This window comes from Chelonia mydas, chromosome 4, assembly GCF_015237465.2.
Source record: "Chelonia mydas isolate rCheMyd1 chromosome 4, rCheMyd1.pri.v2, whole genome shotgun sequence".
Lineage (NCBI taxonomy): Eukaryota > Metazoa > Chordata > Testudines > Cheloniidae > Chelonia > Chelonia mydas.
In genome coordinates this window covers 88646189-88663982 of record NC_057852.1, presented here as the reverse complement: position 1 = coordinate 88663982, position 17794 = coordinate 88646189, and the positions used below count along the sequence as shown (strand labels likewise).

The 17794-nt window shown below is 41.5% G+C and overlaps 1 protein-coding gene across 2 annotated transcripts in view; it reads left to right on the top strand.

Annotated features, from left to right (window-relative positions):
* The window catches only part of CRACD (capping protein inhibiting regulator of actin dynamics), a 218668-nt gene that overhangs the window by 76773 nt on the left and 124101 nt on the right, over nucleotides 1–17794 (top strand). For both annotated transcript variants that reach the window (XM_037897713.2, XM_037897712.2), the window contains exon 2: nucleotides 6671–6789. The gene's annotated coding sequence lies outside the window, so the exon portion shown is untranslated. The remainder of the gene's footprint in view (nucleotides 1–6670; nucleotides 6790–17794) is intronic.

Sequence of the window (17794 nt, the reverse complement as noted above, 5' to 3'; positions counted from 1 at the left end):
ATTATATTGTTCAATTAAACAAACAGAAAAGCTAGCTGTATGACTCCAGCTCAAGGCTGCTCTCAGCTTGCTGTCTGCAAGACAATTTCTAGAAGCCAATATTACTACTACTCCTAACCCAGTACGACTCCTCTGTGAAACTTAAAATCCAGTTCTTCTCAATTAAAGGGCAGATTGCCAGAGAATTAACCTATATACTTTTAGCACTTTTGATCTGTAGATGTCAAAATTCATTCCTAATAATAATAATTCTGCGAGGAATGAGTCTGTTTATATGGAAATTAATTGATCTTTAAATATTTGTGGTAAATAGGCCCAATGGCCTGTGATGGGATGTTAGATGGGGTGGGATCTGAGTTACTACAGAAAATGCTTTCCTGTGTATCTGGCTGGTGAATCTTGCCCATATGCTCAGGGTTTAGCTGATCGCCATATTAGGGGTCGGGAAGGAATTTTCCTCCAGGGCAGATTGGAAGAGGCCCTGGAGGTTTTTCCCCTTCCTCTATAGCATGGGGCATGGGTCACTTGCTGGAGGAATCTCTGCTCCTTGAAGTCTTTAAACCACGATTTGAGGACTTCAATAGCTCAGACATAGGTGAGAGGTTTTTCGCAGGAGTGGGTGGGTGAGATTCTGTGGCCTGCGTTGTGCAGGAGGTCGGACTAGATGATCATAATGGTCCCTTCTGACCTTAGTATCTATGAATCTGTAAATGATTCAGAGTGAGACCTTCCCCTTGTTCATATTAAAAAACTACGAGACACAATCACTCTATCCTTTCTATCTGAGCTACAATCAACATCCTAATGCTTTCTCCAGGGGTCATCAGTATTATCTATGTTTGAGGGAAGCATATACATCTTACTCTGAGTCAATGCCATCCTCTCTGGTTTTACAAAAGGTAGATCGTGCCAAACCAACCTGATCTCCTTCTTTGAGAAAGTAACAGATTTTTTAGATAAAGGAAACGCAGTGGATCTAATTTACTTAGATTTTAGTAAGGCGTTTGATACGGTGCCACATGGGGAATTATTAGTTAAATTGGATAAGATGGGCATCAATAGTAAAATTGAAAGGTGGATAGGGAATTGGTTAAAGGGGAGACTACAACGGGTCCTACTGAAAGGTGAACTGTCAAGTTGGAGGGAGGTTACCAGTGGAGTTCCTCAGGGATCGGTTTTGGGACCAATCTTATTTAATCTTTTTATTACTGACCTGGGCACAAAAAGTGGGAGTGTGCTAATAAAGTTTGCAGATGATACAAAGCTGGGAGGTATTGCTAATTTAGAGAAGGACAGGGATACCCTACAGGAGGATCTGGATGACCTTGTAAACTGGAGTAATAGGAATAGGATGAAATTTAATAGTGAGAAGTGTAAGGTCATGCATTTAGGGATTAATAACAAGAATTTTAGTTATAAGCTAGGGACGCATCAACTAGAAGTAACGGAGGAGGAAAAGGACCTTGGAGTATTGGTTGATCATAGGTTGACTATGAGCTGCCAATGTGATATGGCTGTGAAAAAAGCTAATGTCGTCTTGGGATGCATCAGGAGAGGTATTTCCAGTAGGGATAAGGAGGTCTTAGTACCGTTATATAAGGCACTGGTGAGACCTCACCTGGAGTACTGTGTGCAGCTCTGGTCTCCCATGTTTAAGAAGGATGAATTCAAACTGGAACAGGTACAGAGAAGGGCTACTAGGATGATCCGAGGAATGGAAAACTTGTCTTATGAAAGGAGACTCAGGGAGCTTGGCTTGTTTAGCCTAACTAAAAGAAGGTTGAGGGGAGATATGATTGCTCTCTATAAATATATCAGAGGGATAAATACCAGAGAGGGAGAGGAATTATTTAAACTCAGTACCAATGTGGACACAAGAACAAATGGATATAAACTGGCCACTAGGAAATTTAGATTAGAAATTAGACGAAGTTTTTCTAACCATCAGAGGAGTGAAGTTTTGGAATAGCCTTCCGAGGGAAGTAGTGGGGGCAAAAGATCTATCTTGCTTTAAGATTAAACTCGATAAGTTTATGGAGGAGATGGTATGATGGGATAACATGGCTTTGGTAATTAAATATTCATGGTAAATAGGCCCAATGGTCTGTGATGGGTTTTAGATGGGGTAAGATCCAAGTTACCCGGGAAAGAATTTTCTGTAGTATCTGGCTGATGAATCTTGCCCATATGCTCAGGGTTTAGCTGATCGCCATATTTGGGGTCGGGAAGGAATTTTCCTCCAGGGCAGATTGGAAGGCCCTGGAGGTTTTTCGCCTTCCTCTGTAGCATGGGGCACGGGTCACTTGCTGGAGGATTCTCTGCTCCTTGAGGTCTTTAAACTACAATTTGAGGACTTCAATAGCACAGATATAGGTGTGAGGTTTTTTGTAGGAGTGGTGGGTGAAATTCTGTGGCCTGCGTTGTGCAGGAGGTCAGACTAGATGATCATAATGGTCCCTTCTGACCTAAATATCTATGAATCTATGAATCTCTCCATGGAGAGAAGGTGTTTTATGAATAATGTTGGTATCATCCATTATCAGGATGCAAATCACTTTCACTTGTCCTGAGGTTTTTTCGCTAGCTCGAGCATTCTGCAAAGAAGAACACTGAAATAATTTCTCAGGAAAACAGAATGTGTCAGTTGTTTACCCTAAAAAGTAATCAGGTTTTACCTTTCCATTGCACATCTATTAATAAAATGTGAAGTATTTTGCAAACTATAAATGTTTGCTGGTTTGCTGTGTTTACCTACCTCCCTGTCTCATGTTGCATATCTGAGTGACAACCCTGTGGAGTATGTACAAGAACAATTGTCCTTGAGAAGTTGAAAATAGAGCACTAGATCAATTTACCTGCTTGTAACTCTAGTACTAGAGGGCTATTTTTAGGGAGCTACTTTTATAACAGGCTTCTTTTGCTGCAAAGCTTTGTACTAGTGTAGTTCTGGAGGCAGGATGCAAAAAAGCATATCTGTATGATTAGTTTGTTTGAACTGTAAAAAGGTCCAGTATATAGAGTCTTTCTCCACTTCTCCCACCCCAATACAAACATGATAAATTCACACAGTTTTTCCTTTCCTGAATTTCATTCCAATTAGTTTTCTTGTGCATTCTGGGTGCCTTCCCAGTTGCTTCCTTCCGGGTGTTAATTATTAAGTGGGCCGTGATAATTGCTCCTAAGTGTATATAGAATATGCATCTGCTTAATTTTTCTGCTGGAACTGTACCTTGTAATGCTGTATTGAATCTCACGGCTGCTTTGGAAAGAGAGAATTTAGGATGGTATCCTGAAAGAAATTTCCAAGCACCTCTTCCTTCCCAGAAATCTGTGGGAGTAACAGTGGAACAGAACACTTCTCATCTGGGGAGGAAGCTGAAAGCTACTAGATGTGGGAAGAGCTTTTGTTCCATCTCATTTCTGGGTGCGTTCCCAGTGCTGGTATACAGTGATTAATCTAAGTGTTTCTCTTCCTCACAGCTCTGACAGAGCAGGTTTGTGCTGTGCTTCAGGGTTCTGTTCCTTTGGCTTTTCCTTCTGGTTTTTATGTTTTGTTAGGCACAAGCTCAGTGAAAAGTCACACCATTGTATACACGCCTCAGAACCTTAAGGGAGTAAAAGGAAACATGACACTATATAGTAACAGCCACCAATAGGCTAACTATTCCCAGAGGGATGCAGCCAAGGTAATTGAACTGTAGTCTCTCAGTTACAGCAGGTTCTTTTTGCCAATGCATTGAACCCTTGACATCTGCTCTGCCAGGACAAGTATAATAACTGAAGTAAGGGGGGGAAATGTGTTAAATGAACTAGGGAGCAGTCCCACTGAGGGAGATATTGGTTTGACTTCCCATGCTTGCCATTTAGCACTGCCAGGACAAGGAGTGCTAAAGAGGTTGCATGCTGTTTTGACTTATGGTCTCACATATGGTTTACAGAAATCAACTAACAAACAGCACTGTGACGAGAATTCACAGCTTTTAGCTCTAAAAGCACAGGCCTGATCTTTGTGAGCTAAAAGAGCAACTCCACTATCACCATGGGCTTTTCACAGACATTAACGCATGCTGGTCCGGAAAGGTGCATGATGCACACATCTTTCCGAACACAGGCCTGTTCAGGAAGCTGCAAGCAGGGACTTTCTTCCCAGACCAGAAGATCACCGTAGGGGAAGTCGAAATGCCCATTGTGATCTTGGGAGACCCCATCTACCCCTTAATGCTGTGGTTTATGAAGCCAGACACGGGGCAACTTGACAGCAGCAAGGAGTGATTCAACAACAGGCTGAGCAAGTGAAGAATGACTGTGGAGTGTGCTTTTGGCCGTTTAAAGGCCTGCTGGCACTTCCTATATGGGATGCTGGACCTGGCCGATGACAATATTCCTATTCTTATAGGTACATGCTGTATGCTCCATAATATTTGTGAAGGGAAGGGTGAAAGCTTCACTCAGGGCTGGACCACTGAGGTTCAGTGCCTGGAGGCTGAGGTTGAACAGCCAGTGACCAAGGCTATTAGAGGTGCACAGCGCGGGGCCATGAGGATGGCCAGTGGGATGCTTTGAGGCATCAATCTGAAGCTGAAAGCCACTAATATTTGTTGCTATGCTTGGGAGTGCAGTGCTTGTAATGCTTGGAGGTAATTGTAATTGGTGCAGACTATGCAATATGAAGGTTTAAGATAATTGTCTGTTGCTTTGCAGGGCTCTGTTTGCTTTCAATTAATAGAATAAAGATTGCTTTCAAACCAACACAATTCTTTTATTAAAACGAGAGACAAACAAACAAACACATCAGCAGTGAGGGGGATGGGGGAAGGGAAGGTCCCAAGAGGAGGTGGGAACCCTGGGACGGTAAAAGATTTGTGTATGTCCAGGGATCATATCCAGTCTCCTTTGGAGTACAGTGCAGGTGCTGTACTTCAGCAGGGCCAAACTGCAGAGGGATGGGTGTTGAGTGCAGTGGGTATTGGGAGTCCGCAGGACTGGACTGTGGCGGGGCAGGAGTGGAATGCAGTGGGTACAAACTGGAGCCAGATAAGAGTGTGTTGGCAGTGTCTGGAGGCATACGAGAAAGAGTTTTGCGACAGTGGCTTCAGGGGAGTACGGGCACGTTTGCAGTGCTAGTATCGCCTGGAGCGTGTCCGCTTGGCGCTCCATAACATTTAAGAGCCGCTCCGTGGCTTCATTCTGGCACGCCACAGTCTCCTTTCGGTCCCTCTTCTCACTGTCTCACCTCTCCTTCAATTCCTATTTTTCAGCGGCAGAGTGAATCATAACGTCACACAGAAAGTCCTCCTTAGTTCTTTGTGGCTGCTTTCTAATTCTATGCAGGTGTTCAGCTGCCAATAACGAAGAGGGAGGCTGGGCTCCCAAGGCCATCTCTGTACAGTTTAAACGCAACATTTTACAGAAGCAGTATTGTTTGCAGACAGACAAGACTGATTCAGTGCTTTGACACACAGCCAGTACTCATACCTGTCACTAACTGGCTGACCCTAGGCAAGCACACATGAGCCACAAGACCCCACAAATGGTGAGTAGCCACAGGGGCAGGGTAAATCAGTGTTCCTGGACCCTGCTGTACACTGGGCACGTGGCTCTTGGGGAGAGCCAGCACTGTAGAGGGGGCCTGATAATCACTCCTGTCCCCACGTTTTCCACAGGCTGTGTTCATTATGGAAGATATCTCGCTGCTGAGGGTGAACAGGGAATCAAGGGAGGGTCTTCTCCAAGATTGCGGCTTCTGCCCTGGCCCTTATGCGGCTCGTCTGTGTGCAGCAATGGTCTCCCCGCCCCCGATGATGGCAGAGTGGCACGGGAAAGTTACCATTAATGGGGCAAGAAACAAAGCAGCTCTGCCAAAGAACCTGCAGCAGTGGATTGCCCAGTATCTCCGTAAGAGTTTCATGGAGATTTCTAAGCCAGATTCCCGTGAAGTGAGGGAGTCAATCAACAGCCTGTTCCGCCGCTCAGACTAGGCATGCGGTGGTACGTGCATCATGCAGACACAAGCCTGCCTTCTGCAGTCCTCTTGCCCCCAGTGACTTGCTTCAGCAATTCCCAAAATCAAATCCACTTACCAGGGGCCTCCTCTCATATTTGCGCTTCACCTTGAAATATTACAACAAAATAAAAAAATAAAAACATTATCTTTCTGGAACTTTTTAAAGCAAATAACATACATTTTTGACCAACTTGTGTTTTGAAGAAAGCACTTTGCTTTTGTTAAAGCTATGATGAAAAATAATCTAATTTTAAACTTTTTTTTTCTTGAGAAATTTGTGGCCAACAGCTGCCATCATTACTCTGACAAAACTCTCATTGAAACCAGTGAAATGTTTTTCTTAAATGAGAACTGATTTAGAACTGCAGGATTTGGCTCTTTTGAAGGAAAAGTAAGAAAGTATTGCTGTTTTGCCAGTCAGTAAGGGGAGAAAAGAGACTATTTTGTATGAAATTCTGCCTCATATGAAAGTAAAAAGTTCATACAAATCTCCCTTGTGTAATATTTTTCTAAGTGGTTTGAAATGATCTAGCCAAGAGATGTGACAGATAGGAAGTATTCTGTTCATAAAGCACCTGCTTCATATGGGAAGATGTAAAAATATTCTAAGGGTATTCCTGTAAAGATTGAAGTAAAAGCTCTCTCTCTCTCTTTTTCCCTCAACAGTTGGGAAGAACATCACTGGCAATGCACCTTGCTTTTTGATATCTGTTACTAAAGAAAGCTCCCAGTTCCAGAAGAGACTCTAATAGGAGTATATAACAACAATACTTGGCTTAAGAAAGGTAAGGAAATTATTGCTCTCCAGGTTTTGAATTAATACTGTAAGGAATATCTTGGTTTTAACAGTTCAAGAAGTTGGATGGAGAGGGAGATGTGAGAGAAGGTAGATTATGATTGATAAGAAAAGGACATGTCTTAGCTATTATGCCTTGAGTTGTAAACATACAGAACAAGAAACTCTAACTTCATGCTAAAGGTAGAAAAGCATGCAAATGTGTGTGTTAATGTACTTCTAACCACCACTGTATATGGAATCAGACATTTTACTTTCTTCTCAGCCAAAAGGGTCAACGTGGGCTATCCAAAGGTTCAGGAATGTCTCAGGTCTCCTGTGCAACTCTGTCTTGCTTAGATCAGGGGTCAGCAACCTTTCAGAAGTGGTGTGCTGAGTCTTCATTTATTCACTCTAATTTAAGGTTTCATGTGCCAGTAATATATTTTAACGTTTTTAGAAGGTCTCTTTCTATAAGTCTATAATATATAACTAAACTATTGTTGTATGTAAAGTAAATAAGGTTTTTAAAATGTTTAAGAAGCTTCATTTAAAATGCAGAGCCCCCTGGACAGGTGGCTAGGACCCGGGCAGTATGAGTGCCACCGAAAATCAGCTCGCATGCCGCCTTTGGCATGCGTGCCAGAGGTTGCCTACCCCTGGCTTAGACAGACATTTTTCATGTTTGCAGAATGTGTCACCATTGGCAAATTATTGACAAGAAGTGATCCATCTTTTTAAAACCTAAAGTACTGATCTGCACTTCATTTCTTAATGGAGGATTTTAGATTGACTAGTGGCACATAAAATATTCTTAACTCTCCTGTCCCAACCCCCTCAGCACTAACAGGAAGAAGTTGGAAACAGCTAAAACTTATTATAAATGTTTCTAATGAAGGTGCAATGACAATAACAGAAAATAAATACTTTGCACCCCTCACTTCATATACTTTCCCATATGAAAAGATCATATGAATTGTACATGGTAGATTTTAATATCTCTGTAGTGTATATTTGGCCAAGCTTGCAAAGACTTCACGCTCAGCTTGATGGCATTTCTGTGTTAGTCTGTCTGTATGTAATGCAATAACTTCTGAATGACGCATTAAATCAATTCCAAAATTGCAGGTGGTAATCTAGGCATTAATGGCGAGAACCCCATTATTTGGGGGGAAAACTGAAAAACTAAAAGGAGGAAAAATGGGGACCCATGTAGCCCCTTCCCTCTGTGTAGCACAGCTAACAGCTTCAATCACCTCTACAATTGTGTATCGATCAAACCACTGGCTGATGGCACCCAGGATAGGTGAGGGGCAGACACCACCAATCTGATTGACTTAATGTACCTTCCCTCCACACATGCACATGATATATTATTTGAAAGCTCATATGTCTATTTTAAGATTGAGGTATTATGTGGAACTGTCCTGTGGTGCCGTTCCCATATAAAGGGTAATAAACAATGACACCATCAACACATTAAAATGACCACTTTGAAAGATCTGCATTCATTTCTGTTAGTTTAATGACTCCATGTATTATTTCAAGACATAAAATTGGATTTTTTTTTGTGACCTCAAAGGATCACAACAACAATCTAAAGGGTAAAACAAAATCTAATAATAAATATGTATATGTATCATTGAAATGTAATAGTGTTGGTGACACTTCTAGTCAACATCATTATCATCAGCTTGTTCATCGTTATGATCTCTGTCAAGAGTGCTTGGTTTAACATAGTCTTCGTTGTCCTGGCATGCACACAGTTCTGTGCAGGGAAGATTGTTCTGACTACAGACACAGTTGACTGTGCAGCATCCCCTCCTGGTACAAGCACAAATAAGGTCCAGTAGAAGCTCAGGTGCCATTGGATCCTTGAAGAATATAAGAAGTAGTTCATTGTCCACTTTTTTCCATCCTTGTTGCATGGTGATCCAATACTTTGGTCTATCTATGTGTGAAGCCATCCAAACCTTTGTATGCCAAGATGCTCTTCTGACCTGCTCTTCAAAACTGTTCTCATATGGTGGGAGTTTGGCCGGTGACTTGTTCTTTTTGATGGCTAGATTGAGGCACAAGGAATTCAGGTCTCTGGGCCTATTCTTTTTCTCTCTGGTCATACAGCATTGCCACCAACTTCCTTGCTGCAGAAATTGTAGATTACGAGTTGATTTTCTCAAATACTTGTTGATGGTGAATCAGTTCTGGATGTGATCTAAGTTTTTCAAATGCTGCCTACTGCATAAGAGACACTGATTGCCTGGGGAGAGTAAGTGAGTTTTCTTCCAATGCTTCAGTGATATTTCTTGTGATGCTGGACTGTCTGCAGACTTTTCTTGATATAGCACTCTTGCCATTGAATGAACAGTAGTCTCTGTCCTGATGTCTGTATTATCATCTTCTTCATGGATGAGATTTCCACCAGCATGCATGGCACAATTCCATTTGGAATGAACATACCTCCCTGGAGTCTATCTATTTTAATTTTTGCAGCACTAATGATGAACCACCTCAGCTCATCATAATTCATGCAGAATCCATGAAAGTGTAATCTTTCAATTACATTGAGAATTCATGGTGTAGCTGTGCAGCAAGGCTTATATGGAGTTGTGTTATAATTTTGGTGTTACATACTATGCACTTCACAATTGACAGGCACCTTCTTTGAACGTCTTCTGAAGGATGATGCTCACTGCAGGCTGAATGATATGGCTTTTTGTCTATTAACCAAAGGACAAACTCCTGCACCACTTGGGGCACAAAAGTAGCTGACATCTGTAAACAATCACTTGGCTTTGGATAATATTCTGAGGTTTACATTTTGGCTATTTCAGACCAAAGAACTGAAGTGGGCATTATAAAAAAACACTTGTTCATTGGTAAGTTGTTCATCAGGCTCCTTCGCCAGAACAACATCCACAAAACATTTGGATGACGCAAGTTCCTGCTTCACATTACTAGCAGATTGAATAGCATCAGCTAATGTTGTTGTTTCATAGAACAATGGTAGATTTGCCTTGTCCATGCTGTGCATGGAATGAAATTGCAGAACCATAGTGTTTTTCTAATCTTGCCTGTAATTTGCTACTGGAATAGCTTGCAGTTTCTACAGCTGAGGGAAGTAGGGCTTTATATCTTTGTAGCAGCATAGACAGGAGAAGAGTCTTCTTGTTGTATACAAGATCATTGTCTATCTCTTCAATCAGCTGATCAAATGCAATGTCATACAGTTCCCATATTGCTGCAGTGTAGGTAGGCCGTTTTGCTTTAAGATTTGTTTTTCTCACATAGGAAGAAAGGCATGTTGAGTGATCTACTACATCCTTAGCAATCAAGTCTTCTGCAGATATTCTGCACACCATGTCATCATCTCCTCTTTGATGTGCTGCCTCCCTAAGATCAATTGCTCTCTCAAATGTTTCTATTTTATGAGGGAATGGCGAACCGTGGCCACTGGGAGCTGCAGGTGGCCATGCAAATGTAAACAAACTGTCTGGTGGCCCACCAGTGGATTACCCTGATGGGCCATGTGTGGCCTGTGGGTTGCAGGTTGCCCACTACTGGACTAGATGCTGCATTGTATGTACAAAAGATTGCAAATGGAGAAGCATTATATTAGGAATTCACATTAATTTATATCTACCCACTATACAGTACAAATTATGGGCACATATTCTCCTGCTACTGGTGCACAACCTGCAGCATGAGACTGATCGGGTCAGCAAATTTCAACTAAAAATATAGAAAACTATTATAGTCACTTGTGAGATACTTTGACAATTGAGAATATATAATGTGAAAATGTTTCATGTAATATTTTGCAAAATATTGATATTTGCCATTTTTGCCATATGCTAAACAGGTTCATTTCTGAAAAGAAAATACTTGCCTATGCAAAACCAATAATGTTTTTAAAATACATTGTTGTTTGATAGCTTTTGTGAATAAATATCACATTATGGGTGTGAAAATTAGCTTAAACTGTAGTCCTAGTCATGTGGTAGTGTTTCTGGAACTGCAAAAAATGACACTTTCTCATTCTGGGTCCCATTGTTTCACCTCACCTGCAGGCTTGCAGCACCGCTTGAAAGCTCCACATCATACCTCATCTAAATGTACATAAAATAAGCTTTCAAATGAGATGTGATGTGGGTGTAGCTCCTTTTGGAGAACTGCCACATGCCGATTAATGCCTTCCAGCCTAACAATGTCCCTGCTCATCCTCCCAATAGAGTTTAACATGTTGACACCCTAAATGACTTGTCTCCTAGACAAATAATAATGATGGGGGAAGGGGAATGGGGGTGTGTACAGATCCTGGCATGGGGGAAGGGGAATGGGGGACACAGGTATGGAGGAAGCGAATGATGGGAGGCACACAGAACCATCGGGGCCGGGGGACTAGGGAAACCTGGTATGGGGGTGGGGAGCATGCAGAGCCTTTGCTGTGGAGGTAAGGGAAGAATGGAGGGCATGGGGGAAGTGGGAATGTGGGCATATACAGAGCTGCTGGCATTGGTGGGAAATGGGTGACCCTCATATGGGAGGAGAAGGGAATAGTGGGCACACACAACCCCTGGCGGGGGGAAGTTTGGAGGGAGTCCTTAAAATAGAGGGGAAGGAGAAGGTGACATATAGGGAGGTTGTGGGTGGAATGGAGGAATGCAAAGAGCTGCTGGTGCAGTGTTCTTAGTCTACAGAAGCAACAAAGTATTTGACTCCCTAGTATAAATGTATAATAGTACATCTGTATAAATTTAGGTTCAGTTTTTTACTTAATGCAGGGATTCAACCTCTTTGTTTTATATGAAGAATATAGTGTGTCTTCCTAAATTTACTACACATAATCTGGGGATTAAAGATGAATTTTCAGCTAATTCTGTTACTTAATGTATGGGGGTAGCATTAATTTAAAAAAAAAAGTTAAGTAATGTTTGCTGTCTGACCTAATTTTAACTCTTTTGCTAACAAATGACTAGCTCGTTACCTTTCACAGTTTCCACATAGTTAAAGCTCATTGCCAACATTCTTCAAAAGTATATTTAAATAAATTATGCTGTTATCAAGCAAAGTTTATAATATGATCTTCCCCCACATTTTTCCTGTTATAAGGTCATAACCTATCCCTCCATAAAACTTAATGCAGGGCACACTTAACCTGTGTATATAAATTGCTGAGGTTGTAATTAAGGTTTAGAATTATTCTGTGAGGGAGATTAATGTGTTCTCTGTAGTGTTTTCTTATTAGCTGAAGGCAGAAGGAAGTTCCTTGTAAAGATGTGGAGTCAGTCTCCATCAGTGGAAAGATGCTGTATGAAAGTTAGGGTATAAAAGGCGTCCCATAACTTTGTGTTTCCATGCTTTTTAGGATTTGTGTAAGGGTGATATCCCTCTGAGCCAATTTTTATTCCTTTTTAAATGAAGCTTTTGTTTAGACATAAACAATATGGTAGTTTGCAAGTGGCACATATTTTACTCTCCTCTAGCCTATATAATACCACACATTTTTAAAATAAAATATTTATATGAAAGAGGCCACTTTCATATTAGTTTATGTATGACACTGTATCTCATAAGTACTATATGCAAAACATACACTACTTATTCCGAATTTGCATGTATAGGTTTTTGTTCCATGAGAGTTAATAAGAGTTTTCTACTACAAAATTCTGTGACAAGAACACACTGCTTTATACTATAGAAAGTAAGAGGCAAAAATGTAACACTGAATAATTTATACATTTTTGAATCTCCACATCATTGTGTTAATGCTCTTTTTTATTTGTATATTAAAATGTGTCATCTTATTTTATTTATTGTAGTATGCTTTTGTTGTCTTTGATGTAGTTGTAAATAATTATTTTAGTATGAATTTTTTTTGGTTTATTTAGCTCTAGTTCCATCTCCTCTCCTTTATTTATACTTATGTTTTCTCAATTCTCAGTCTACGATTTCATTTTCTTTCTCAGTGTAACAGCTGATGGCTTCAGGCTTGTTTTGCTTGTAGCGCTTGTCCTGGTGATCCAAAAGCTTAAAATTTCCTTCTAGGTGTTCTTTTGCTCTTTCATTCCTTGAGCAGATAGGGGGAATAGAAAAGCCTTCATTTTCTTTAATTCTATTAAACTTCCTATTTCCATTGTATCATTCATAACAGTCTTTTTCCTTTGCTCCATTAATTTCTACACTAGCAATGTCTACACTAGCACTTTGCTGGTAAAACTTTTGTCTCCCTCTCTTGTTCCTTATACTCATCCAATTCAGGCTTCTCTCTTTTTCTTATAGCAGCACAATGACTATAGAGGATAAATGCTCTGTCCCTTCAGATATTTGGAAGTTCCATACTACAGTTCTTCCTGTTCATGGAAAATTGTTTGACAAGAGCCCGTTGGGGTTTTTTTACAAAGCAAGAGACAAAAAAATATGAACAGATAAATCACTGTGCAGTAATCAGCTAAGCAAATAAAATTCTTTATTTTAACAGAATAAGTAGAGGGCCTGGTAAGAGACCTTGGTTTATGTGACTTTCTAATGTAGCATTAGATGACTCATTTTCCAGTCTTCTCTTGCTATATTTACAGCATGTTTTGGTGATAAACAGAATTAATCCATGTACATACTGTCACTGCAACCAAATTGATTTTCCATCCAAGTTTTTACGGATGCAGGTTCTGATCTCCAGTGACTCCAGGGCAAAATTGCCCCAAAGCTTTGTGACCGGTCTGCTGGTTTTGGCTCCAGTGGCCAGAGTGATGAAATTCCAGTTATTCTGACTGTTGGAAATGGGAGGTTCAGAAAGGTCTCCAGAACAAATAAAAGCCAGGGAAGTTTCCCCAAGGGGAGGGTGAATAAGAGTTGGGCTTAGGGGAAATTTGCAGAGCTGCCATTGCCTCATGCATTCCTACAAGCAGTGCTGAACAGTTAAGCAGGAGGGTTTGGACCGTAGTTTATCCTGAACACCAGCAGGGGGTGCAGTGCAGCCTACCCAGCAGACAAGCAGCCCTTTGCCTTCCCCACTTTTAGTCACCCTGCTGATTCCCAACCAGGTGGAACAGTGGGACGGAAGGAGGGGCTGTGAGTGGTGTGAGCGCCCTACGGAGTGGGGGGGGGGGCGGGCTGCTGGGGGAGAAAGGAAAGGGGAAGGGACAAGGGCTACTGGGGGGAAGAGGCTGCTGTGAGGACAAGGGCTGCTGGGGAAGTAAATGGGACAGGAGCTAAGGGAGAAGCCGGCCCCACTGTCAGGGGAGCAAGGAATAGAGAGGGAATGGGATGTAGGGACAGGGGGGCTGCTAAGAGGAAACCCTGCAGAAACTCTCGCTTCTGGTGGGTTTCCTCACACCCAGAAACCACCCCTCATCCACCCTATCCTCAGAAGCCCCTGGTCATCTCTAGTTCCCCCCCAAGCCGCACACCCTATGCCTTCTGAGAAAGGCAAGGAATAAGATCCCACCTACCCTCACTGTTTAGGGGGAGCCCTGTGAGGAAAATGCATAGTAAACCCAACCCGTTTTACCTGCACTAAGTCCACACGTTTTCCAAACTGATTTTTGTGGCTATATCAAAGTTACTTTCAAATGTGCAGATTAGTGAATTACATGGAGCAGCAAAAAACTTGGCAGCTAAGAATTTGGGGGAGTCAAACAGGGAGGAGAGGAAGGGAGAACACAACCAGAGTGCTCAGTTTATCCTCTGCAAGTTCCTGCCCCTGCTACTGACACAAGGGACCTGAAATCATGTACATCACTTAAGAAGAACCTAGGTACTGGCAGGCCAAAGACTAAGAGGAGATTGCCTGATCATGCCCTGCTCAGAAGCACCTGGGCTCCCACTCCTTGCCAGGAGGACACAAACTGTGAGTGTGTGTAATCTCCACCCCTGAAATTGATAGGTGGTAATTCCTGAGAGATCTTTAGATACTCTGTCCCTCATCCCATCACTGGAGTTCCTTGTCCATGATGATGGGTTCTTCCATCTATAAACTGATCAGCATTTGTGCATTTCAGACTGAGTTTTTAGTAACTGAGTACTCAGGTGCTTTAGCTTACGCATATAATGTGTACTGGGAATTAGTCTTTGCCCCAGGGGACTCTGTTCAGAGGAGTGTTTGCAAGGGAAGTTGGATTGCAATTTGTGGGGTTTTATATTATTAGTCTATTTGCAACAGTTGTTTCAAAAGCTTGGGCTTTTGTTATAGTTTTCTGTCTGCACTTTCCTTCCCTTTGTTAGGACATAGGACTGTCCACATTTTGTGCTTTTACTATCTGCTTATGTGTGTGTTGTTAGGGTGCAATGGCAGCTGTGTAATAGTTAAGTTGGCATTACAAAGTTCAGTTTTAACAGGAGATTTAAACCTTTATCTTGTAAAAATCTAATTGAAATTACAAAAAACAAAACATAGATTATAAACTTTGAGTACTGTTTAGATTTTTCATTGGTGGTTTGATGAAAAATGAATTGGCAAAGAAAGACTAATAATTCAAAAATCACCCATCCTAATGATTTCCCCCTTCTCCCACCATCCACTGGGCTGTCTCACTTTTCTTAGTATCCTTTTTGCAAGAAATCTAAGACACTCTGAGACTGTTCTTTTGCCTCACTGCTGCTCCTCATGCAGATTCCTGAAATATCATCTGTTATACCTGGGTAGTGTTTGTTTACAGTGTTATATAACTTTTTCGCCACAATTGAGAATGTGTGCGCCAAGGTGAACCCACCAAATTTTAGTTTGATGAAAAATCAGAGTGAGACACACACAGTCTACCCCCTTCCCCGACTGCATATCCCTGTAGTTTAGGAGAAAGTTCCCAGATTTGGGAGGGGACATCAGGAGTTCACATCTCACCTAAGTGCTGTTTGAAGTCCTTTGAAATTCACTACCGTTATTAAAAACTACAGATGTGAACGCCAATCAAGAAGACAAGTAGGGAAGAGCTGCTAAACAGTCTCATCTCCCTGTTCTGCCCCATTTTTAAAATAAATTAGCAGAGGGCTTATGCAAGGTCACTGCAGGTCCAGACCATAGGTCTCTAACATTTACTATTACGAACATTATTTATTGCATCACACTACCTTTTAGAATGACTGACTAATTTAGTTTGTGTCATCCTGTCTCTAACCACTATAACCCGCTCTTCTCTCCCAGAGTCAGGGATAGAATTCAGGGTTCTTGATTACCAATATTATACAGCTGATTAATAAACAGCTGTGTAAACCACTATGAAAATGTATGTCAAGTCTTCCTTTAGTGAGTGGTCTATGCAGAGGCTAACCGTTATTCTGCATAGGCTGCAGAGATGCGGGGTGCGGTTTGGGGGACCATCCAGTCCATGGCCCGACCACTTTTTGGCTGGGCCAAACCTGAGTGGTGCTGCAACCCCGTGTGCCAGGTCACAAAACCACTTGCTCAAATTTGGAGGGGATGGATGTGATGCTCATGGGCTGGGAGGATGGGGCCTGAGGGGTCAGGCTGCTGATAGGGGAGGGGCACCTGAGAAGGGAAGAGGGAGTCAGGGAAGGGAAATCTGTGCCCCCCAGTTTAATAGCATCCTGCAGCCCCTGTTCTGGTAGCTAAACAGAGAGTGGTTAAGTTAGAGATCTGAAGGTGAAGGGGTTCAAAAGCCTGCTTCTGATCTATGTGGGAGGATGCTATAATTACATGCAATTCACACAGTGCAAAGATTATTTTAAAACACATTTGTATTTAAAAACTATGTAAATTATGGTCTGAATCACCAAAATACACGTTTTACATTTAACTCTGTTACACGGTTTGCATGTGTAACCTACTGATCGGTGAGTGTGTGTGTGTGGTATATCTCCTGCTGTGCCCAATCCACAGAGGATCTAAGCCTGTCATCGCTCTCATCTTGAGATAGTGGCTTTTTAGCACAAGCTGTAAAGGATCATGCTTTTATCTCTGGGGATCATAAATTCAATCCCTGGTATTTGCCAAGATGGTGACTGTCACACTTGCAATGCAGCAAGTTGGCATGTCTGAGGATGAGAGGAATGCTTCATGCTGGCCCTGAAGGGGAGAGCAATAGGCAGATCTGCTGGTGTAATGTAGGAGAAAACAGCAGCTCTCCTGGCTGTATCAAATGTCCAGAGATCTATGAGGCTACAAAATGTTTGGGAAGTGAGTGATGACACAGCCTCCTTCACAGAAGTTCCCTCTGGCTGACAGGTTATATTGTCACTGCTAAACATTGAGGGCTGCTCTTGCTGAACTTACTTTCAGTCATTTCTAAATAGGAATAAAATATGAACAAAGAAATTACCAACACCCGCTAGAGCCTCTCACTCTTCGAGTGCTAACGCAGGAGCAACAGTTTCTCCCTCTGATTCCTCGGCAGTGTAGCTCCTCTTCTCCCTGGCTTTAGGGAGCTATCCACTGAGGTACACAAGAGATGTTAAAAAAAAATGCTAGGAATTTAGCACAAAACCTATATTTAATGGCAGTTTAAATTGTGTCAGGAATAGAGCTGTGTGAATAACTGATCTTTTGGTTTGGTGGCTAACCTGAAATATTGGGGGGAAAAATAATTTTGGTTGAACAAAAGTTTTGGGTTTTATTTTGTTTTTCAGAGTTTTTGTCTTAATTTTTTTAAATATAATTGAAGTAAAATTCAAAATGAAAAGTCATTTTTAATTGAAAAGTCAAAATGCTTCATTTAGAAAATGTCAAAATGAAACATTTTGACTTTTTAATTTTTTTTCCAACTGAAACAATTTGATGAATTTGACATAAATTTTATCTGAAAAATTCCACCCAGGCATACAAAACCTGGGGGAAAATGGAAAGCGGTAGTTAAGGGAAAGACTCTCTTCTCTAATTTACTGTGGGAGTTTTAGAAATTTTAACGTAACAGCTTCTAATCAGACAGAAACCAATTTTGGAACACACCTTTTCTGCCATTTTAATAAGAGGAACTGTTGTATCTGATTTTTTTAACATAGTTCTTGATAGTATTTCTTGGTTCTAATCAGGGCTTCATTTCTTTTACACTTTATCCTGCTAA